This window comes from Lemur catta, chromosome 4 (genome assembly GCF_020740605.2).
Source record: "Lemur catta isolate mLemCat1 chromosome 4, mLemCat1.pri, whole genome shotgun sequence".
Lineage (NCBI taxonomy): Eukaryota > Metazoa > Chordata > Mammalia > Primates > Lemuridae > Lemur > Lemur catta.
This window is the reverse complement of record NC_059131.1, coordinates 23575177-23584398: the sequence shown is the minus strand read 5'-3', so window position 1 is coordinate 23584398 and position 9222 is coordinate 23575177.

Genomic DNA, 9222 nt, shown 5'->3' with positions numbered 1-9222 from the left:
GGCTCTTTGTAATGTGCACTCCCATTGGCTCCCGAAGAAAGGTTCTGATTGGGTCTTCCTGTTGTTGATTCCGGAAGTTTACCCAGGACAGGAAGTTCGCTTGTACTGTGTTGAACCTTGTGGCATCCTTCTCTTCTTTGCGTGTTTTTTTTCAAGTCCCATCTCTTCTGGCTTTTCTTTACCTATTTCCTTCGTTTTTATTAACTGTGTGGGTTAAATAATTTTAGAACAAGGTAGATTTCTAGAGGTCAGCCCCATCCGGATCTCAAGATTCTGTTGACCTTAGTCATTAATTATATAGGATCTTGACTAAGTTGTATATCATCTCTGAGGCTAAGTGTCCTCACCTGCAAGATGAACAGGGCTGAATTGGGGAATAATAATAAGAAAGCACATAAGCTACGAGTTGCCTCTCAGAGACTAGTGTTGAAGTCTAGCCACATTCCTTTACTCCTCCTAAACTGAGGCCAGAGAGGGTAAGGTAGTAACGGAATTAGGATGTTACATAAATCTCCTGACTTCTAGTCAAGTGCTCTTTTCACTAGAAGATCCTGTCTATTGATAAACTTGCCAGAGTCTACAAACTCATCTAAGTTCTTAAATGTTTAAATAAATATACTTAAATTTTACTATTCAAGCTATATAAATGTGGCTTCCAATTTGAAGAGAGAAGAGGTTAGGGATATTTTAGGAGACATATTTGGAGAAATATAAAATGGATCAGCAATAGAGTAAGGCAGCGGTCCCCAACCTTTTTGGCACCAGGGAGTGTTTTCATGGAAGACAATTTTTCAAGGGGGGGAGGGTTCAGGATGATTCAAGTGCATTATTTTATTGTGCACTTTATTTCTATTATTATTACATTGTAATATATAATGAAATAATTATACAGCTCACCATAGGTTGGGGCCCCTGGAGTAAGGGGAAGGCATGGCTATGTGTTAAATGGAATTTCAGGAAAGTTTTCTCACAAGAGGTTACAATTAAGTTGATACTTAAAGGATGAGAAAAAATTTAAAGGCAAAGACGTGTGGGGGGCTGGCAGCACCGGTCATAACATTCCACAGATCATTTAATGCAGCGGTCCTCAACCTTTTTGGCAGCAGGGACCGGTTTCATGGAAGACAATTTTTCCATAGATGGTGAGGGAGAGGTGGGCAGCCAAACTCTGCAGTGGTCCCTAACAGGCCCCGGACTAGTACCGGTGCTCGTCCATGGCCAGGGGTTGAGGACCGCAGATTTAATGGACTTGAGCAATTGCAAGTCATGCAGTTAACTTGGAGCTTAGGTTTCATGGGAAAGAATGGCTACAGATGAGATTCCACATGTAGGCAAAGAACAGATCATGAAATATCTTGTTATTCTATGGAATTTAGATATTTTTCTGGAAATGATGGGGAAATCATTAACAGAATTGGAGCAAGGGGGTGACAAAAATCAGATAAACCCATATTTTGACTTGGAAAGCAGAGAAATGTATGAAAACTTTTGCAGATATCCAAGTAAGTCTTGGACTAGGTTTGCAGCACTGGGGATGGGAAAAAGGAAACACTATGGGAAGTATTAAGGTTAAAAATCCACAGGACTTAGTGATCAATTGGAAGAGATTAAACTGAAGAATAGGAAGGCGCCCAGGGTGAAGAAAAGAAAAAAATAAATTGAACATCGTCCAGATTACAAACTGTTGTGCTTTAAAGGACACCATCAAGAGAGTGAAGATACAACCCATAGAATGGGGAAAAAAATTGCAAATCAGATATTTGATTAAGGACTTCTGTCTTGAACATACAAAGAACTCTTACAACTCACTGATAAAAGGGAAAATAACATAATTTTCAAAATGGGCAAAGAATCTGAATAGATATATCTCCAAAGAAGATATATAAATGGCCAATAAACACCAGAAAAGATGTTCAACATCATTAGCAATCAGGGTAATGCAAATCAAAACTACAATGAGATGCCACCTCATACCCACTAGAATGGTTATAATAAAAAAGATAAGAAACATTGGGAAGGATGTGGGGAAATTGGAACCCTCATATGCTGGTTGTTGAAATGCAAAATCATCCAGATGCTTTGAAAAACATTCTGGAAGTTCTTCAAAATATTAAACATAGATCTGCCATATAACCCAACAACTACACCACTAGGTACTCAAGAGAAATAAAAATCACATCCACACAAAATCTTGTACACTAATGTTCATAACAGCATGCTTAATACCCACAAAATAGAAGCAACCCAAATGTCCATCAAATAATGAATTGATAAACAAAATGTATTATGTCCATACAATAGAGTATCATTCAGCCACAAAAAGGGATGAAGTATTGAAACATGCTACCACATGAATGAACCTTGAAAGCATCATGGTAAGTGACAGACGCAAGTCACAAAAGACCACATATTGCATGACTCCATTTATATGAAATGTCCAGAATAGGCAAATCCGTATAGACAGAAAGCAGATCAGTGAGTGCCAGGGGCTGAGAGGAGGAAGGGATGGGAGTGACTGCTGATGACTATGGAGTTTCTTTTTGGGGGTGATTAAAATCTTCTGGAATTAGATAGTGGTGCACAACTTTGTGAATATAGTAAAAACTGCTATATTGTATACTTTAAAAGGGTAAATATTATGGTATGTGAATTATATTTAAAAAAACATAAACTATAACTAAAAAGTATATTCCAAGCAATATATTGTTAAGACATATAGTACTTGCCAAAACCATCTTTTAAAAAATAGAGGGGAATGACAAACTCTGAATTCAGAATAGTAATTACCTTGGGTCGGCAAGGAGGCAGCTGTGTAGAATAGGGGAATACCATGTAGTAGATCCCAGTTTTTTGTCCATGTTCCTGTTCTCAGGCTGAGTGATAGATTCATTAGAGTGAGCAGGTGAGTGGGTGAGTTTAGAGAGTGATCCAGTTCAGAACAACTGAAGTTCATTAAAACAATGAATAAACACAATCTTTCTCAACATTTCCTGGTAATCTTACTATGCTTCTGTATTCAACAGTCTCTACATAAACTATTTCAAACTTTCTTCTCCCCAATCCAACAGTCTCCCACTTCTCCTCTTTCACAAAGGATGTGATGGTTATTTCCTCTCCTTCTCCTGTTACATTATAGTAGATTGCTCTCCTCCTACCTAAGGGCAGTCTCTTTACTCTAGCTGTGCTTGAGATCCCAGCCCCACTCTCACTCCTGAACAGGGACATCATTTCATCAATCATGCCCCTTGTTACTGGCTCCCTTCTATCAGTTTTTAAAGTTGCTCAGATCTCTCCCACTTTATATATTAGTAACATTCTCCCTGGGTCCTATCTTCCTCCTCTAGTTATCCTTCTCTCTCTCTTCTCCTTCAAGGTAAAAGCTCTAGAAACATTTATGTACCCATAGTACATCTACACTTCCTGATCATCTGCTCCTTCCTACTCATTCCCTCTGACTCTGCACACCTGCATGTGGCTTAATTCAATAGACACTTTTCAAAAGTGTTTAACTTACTTGATCCCATTGCAGGAGTTGACACTGAGCTCTCCCTTCCTTTCAAAACATTCTCTTGACTTCTGTGCCACCTTGGTCACTTCTAAGGCTCCTTTTCAATGGCAATTCCTCTACCCAGATTTTAAATGCTCTTGGTTTTCTTTAGAGCTTGGTCCTAGACTCTCTGCAATTCTTCCTCAGAGACTACCTTAGATTGGATATCAAAAGCTTTAATTGACATTTTTTTTTTGCTTATGAGCCCCCAAATTTTGTTTCTAGCCCATCAGAAATTTGAGACTGTCAGATAGAAATCATTGCTACCTGAGCGATCTATTTCATCTGTTCTAACAAAACTCTTTGTTAAATGGCATCTTTTAACTTAAATGTTTGAGGCTGAACTCTATTATCCAGCCTGTTGTCAAAAAGAGAGCCGTCACAGACCCTATTCATGTTCTAGAAGCTCTTTGGTAAATCCTGGGTCCAGTCATTCTGCCACGTGGATCCTACATCATATTTTTATTTTCCAAGAGCTCTTTCTTGCTCTCCAATTGTACTTTGGAAAAAATGGCATCTTATTTTTGTTGAGTGGATGCAGTAACTTTTTAGGGTCACTGAAAAAAATTATTTAAAAAATTTTTTCCATTTTGTCACTCCATAGATTATTATTGCTATATTAGAGACAGAAATGATCTCAGGAGTTTTTAAGGACTTTGCCCTGAAGGAATATGTGAACGTGTTAGTTCGCGTATCAAAAGCTGCCTCGCCTCAGGAGGCTATCTCAAAGGTCAGTGGCAGCTGCTTTCCAAGGTGACGCTGCAGTCTCAAACCTGTGGCTTTCTCCTGTTTTGTAGTTTGCATGGAGCCACGGGATGAGAGCTGATCAAAGAGTGCCCACCCAACAGACAGATACCTGTGGCTAAAAGCAATTAATCCAAGGGACAGTTCCTGCTTGACTCTTGACTGCCTGTCTCCATCCACAATTACTAGATAAAGAAATATGCAGCCACTGTATCTCTGTTTAACCTTTCTGTTAAGTGATAGCTTTATCTTAGAACTTAGAAGTTTGTCTTTGAAAGATTTTGTAACCATTTGCTCACGTAGACAGAGTTAATTAAGGGATCTATAGAAGCCTTTTGGGCGACCTTTAACCTAAAACGAACTATCTGTTGTTATGTAAATCTGTTACCCCTGGCAACCGATCACTGTACCCATAAATACTGATGTGAAACTTCACTCGTGGCCTCACAGCTCATGGGAATGCTGTGGGGACTCCTGAGCCTCCACCTGTAAAGTCTATTCCTTATAAAACTGTACTTTTGTCTATGTGTATTCTTTTATTTCTATATCTATTATTTTCTATTATTTCCTTATCCTTTGTGACAACCCCTGCCTAAGGGACCTGATATTTTGCTGGGAGTGTAGCTAACTCCCTGCACCATTTTATTATGAGAATGTTCACACATACAGCAAAGTTAAAGGAATTTTACAGTGAACATTGTTAACCAAGGTTCTACCAATAACATTTTATTATGCTTATCACTTATCTAAAAAATTAGGTTTTTGAAGTTTGTTTTTTTCCTCTTCCATCTGTTGCCTTATTTCTTTGGGAGTTCCTTTTCTGTTTGGTTTTTAGTCTTGGTCTTTGTTGTCAGAAGCTGCTCTCAAATGTCTGCTAATCCTGTACTGTTCTCTTCACGTTATAGAGTAAGGCACAGAAAATAGAAAGTTCTGTCTGTCTGAGGAAGGGGGTGACTTTTGACTGGGTAGCTTAACAACGAGGTGATCAGGCAAGCAAAATGACTCCTTGTGTATAGGGCCTTTTCTTGGGGGGAAGTTCAATTTCTCCTGAGAAGAATCCTCCAGTCTTCCTCCTTGAACCACATCAGTCCAATTGCCAGTGCTCTGGGAACAATGTGGAGTAGGAAATCCTATTACTTTTTGTGTTCCCAGGTTACCCTGACCTACCATGGCACCCACCACCCAACTAATTACTTTAGACTGCATGCTTTCACACTGTGTTGTAAGCCCAATGACATAGGAACCATGTCTGTCCTTTTCACATATCACTAGCACCCAGCACAATCCATGGCACATAGTAGGCACTCAAAAATGTTTGTTGAGCTCTGGCACTGGCTCAGGTGAACTACAGGGCAATACCAGACTTTTGTTTAGGATACAGGAACCCTCAAGGATGAGAACACTTCCACGCAGAGCATTTGAGATTTTGGCCAGAATTTCAATCAAGCCATTTGCACTTCCCACAGCCCACATACAGCCTATGCCTCTAAATGTTACGGATGTTGTTTCTCTCAGATCTAGTCTGCTCCTCATGGTAACAGAAGCACTGCAGATTAAGTAAACAAAAGGCATGCACTTGGATTATGACAAATGTTGCCTATTCTTGGTTCCTGTGCTTGCACAGATTCTAATAATTATCTAAGAAATTCTCTTATTAAGTTCATAATGGTAAGATCCTTCTACCTTAGCAGATAACCAGTATAAATAGCTCACCCTCTGAGGGTGGAATGGGGCTTAAATTCTTCTCATTCCTTTTAGTTGCTGAAATCTGTTCTGCTAGCTGAGAAGGAGAAAAGAAGTTGATCTCTGGGGAAGGAGCCTTAAATAGACACACTAACTGGCAACCAGCATTTTCACGGAGTGGATGCCATGCTGGAAAGCACATTCCTTATGAGGAATAAAAAAGGGCTCCTAACGGGAAGGAGGAAGGGAGAGGAAAGTGAGGACCTATGTACTAGTTAGGCTGGGCGCAGGCTAAACTGGTGTAACAGAGACCCAACTACACACTAGTTTACAGAAAGTGGGACTTTATTTCCCTCTCATGTTTAACATCCAGAAATGAGCAGTCCAAGCAGGTGAGGTGGCTTTGCTATGTGCAGTCTTTCAGATCCAGACACCTACATTTTTATTCCTCCATTCCTTAGAGTGTTACGGTCATAGCTAGGTTGATGCCCTGTGAACAACCTAATGAAAAGGGGAAAAGTGGAAAAGTGGAAGCAGAGGACATTTATTTTTAAAATTGATACGGGAGTTGCATGAATCACTTCTGCCTGTATTTCCTTGGCAGAACTTAAGCCACATCTAGCAGCAAGCAAGGCTGGGACATGAGTGGCCATATGTCCAGATAAAAATCTGTAACCATGGAATAAGGAGAGACAGATTTGGGAAACAACTAGCAGTCTCATTTTTTTCAAGGAAACAAGAGCAGGGAAAGGAGGGCCCAAAGATGATCTCAGTGGCAAGTAGCACACTGACCACGGTTAAGAGACATGAAGGTAGAACCCTGTGAATCATCTTCCTTACCTGGTTTTGCCCACTTTTGTCACCAGCATCTTGACTATGGTCAGACAGAGCCCATCTACTTCAGGTATCTGTAAAGAAGAACCTGAAGAACCGTCAGACTCTTTATGGACCGTGATAAATGTGGTTGCCATCAACTGAAGACAAACTCTGGAAGGAGTGCTATATCGGACATACTGTACTTACTTGCACTGAACAAACTACAAGAGACCACACAGTGACATCTGACCCCAAACACACAAACCTCCTCACTAGGGATCTGGTAACACCCTGAGTGAAAGTGGGTAAGGGTATGTAGTTTCAGTGAATGACCGACTTGACTTAACCCACATAAGCTGGTCAGACAAGAATGACCATTTCTGTCCTCAAGCCCTCATTACCCAGGTGGCAGGGAGCTTTCAGTCTTTGCTTGTTAACCTTAAGGTAATCTGAATGGCATTGAGCCTTTCCTTCTTCAACTTGAACTCTTTGGCCTCCTTTGCCTTTTGTCTGTGGAGAACAGTGGTCTTCCGTACTGAGACAATAGAAAGGGACTTTTAAAACCTCTTTTCCAGGAAGTCTCTCTTCCTACTTGGAATCCAAACTGAATCTTGGACCCTCATTTCTGTAAGGCTGTAATGTTGTCCAACATCCTACATCTCCCAAGCAACACAAATTTAATATATAACAAATTAAATGTCCATGCTTAAAGCTGGGTGAGGTACAGAACGAAGATGAGCTGTAATGAGCCGAGCAATGTGGATTGATAAACCAGGCATACCTGTCTTCTGCAATCTATGGATGAAAGTCCAGAGTTTAAACATGTGAGTAAGAGAATTCCCTTATCCAGTCTGCCTGATTGTCTACCCTGTATTTCAGCATGAACTTACTTACCTAGAAAAGGCCAGGACGGAGGGTAGCGCTAACACTTTGCACAATCTAAGACATACAATTCATATGGAGTTATGTGAACTCCCAGTGTTGTATACTGGCCAATTTGCATGATGGTATATGACCTGAATGAAAGATATTTTCTCTTATTGCAAGATTCACCTGAGTTCCAATCCCATCTAAACTGGTAACATCGGAATAAAGAATGAACACTAAAAAGGCCTGCATTCTTTGTGATCAGAGGACAGGATATCCACCCTGCTATTTTAGGAGGTACTTCAGGGTGCCCTATTCTGTAAGGAATGGAGAAACTTCCTAAAGAGGCTAGGGAAGGTTATAAACAAAGAAAAACATAGTGAAGGAAGCTCACTTACTGAAGTTTACAGTAAGAAACATTCCATACCCAAAGAAACAATAGGTAGTGTTTACTTCTCCAGAAGAGGAAATGACCTAATAGTGCTGAAGTTTGACTCATTTTGAAAATAAGTACTGAATATTTCATAGCATCTCTCACACCTCAATTTTTAAGCAACCTTCCATTTCTGAGAAGTCAGGAAAAGGGGAAAAATATGTAATTCATTTATATTTGTTTGCTATACCACTACTAATGCTATTTATCATATTCCCTTACACTGTAGGAAAAACACAATGGATCATATTCACAATCACTGCCCTAGCTATAGAGAATCCTGATTTATTTCTGAAGCAAAGCACTGGTTCAAAGACAGCCATTTCAAAATGAAAAAAAAATTTATATAAAATAAATACAGAATCTATTTCTCTTACAAAATTGTTTTCTTCCAACTCACACACATATTTCTTTCTTTCTTTTTTTTTTTTTGAGACAGAGTCTCGCTTTGTTGCCCAGGCTAGAGTGAGTGTCGTGGCGTCAGCCTAGCTCACAGCAACCTCAAACTCCTGGGCTTAAGCAATCCTACTGCCTCAGCCTCCTGGGTAGCTGGGACTACAGGCATGTGCCACCATGCCCAGCTAATTTTTTCTGTATATATTTTAGTTGGCCAGCTAATTTCTTTCTATTTTTAGTAGAGACGGGGTCTCGCTCTTGCTCAAGCTGGTCTCGAACTCCTGAGCTCAAACGATCCACCTGCCTCAGCCTCCTAGAGTGTTACGATTACAGGTGTGAGCCACCGCGCCCGGCTACCCAGGTGCATTTTTTGGAAAGAACATGCTGAAAAACTTCGAGCAGTTGGATTTGGCAGGAAATTGCATGAGCAGTGATGGATGGCTTGCCTTCTTGTGTATATTGGAGACTCTTAAGCAATTAGTGTTTTTTGACTTCAGTACTGAAGAATTTTTGCCTGATGCAGCATTAGTCAGAAAACTTAGCCATGTGTTATCCAAGTTAACTTTTTTGCAAGAAGCTAGGCTTGTTGGGTGGCAATTTGATGATGATGACCTCAGTGTTATTAAAGGTGCTTTCAAACTAGTAACTGCTTAAATAATGGGTACCCTAAGTGCTCTGGGGACCCCGTTGTTTTTAGCCTAGTGATTTTTAAAATCTTACAAAAGGAAGCCAAAGA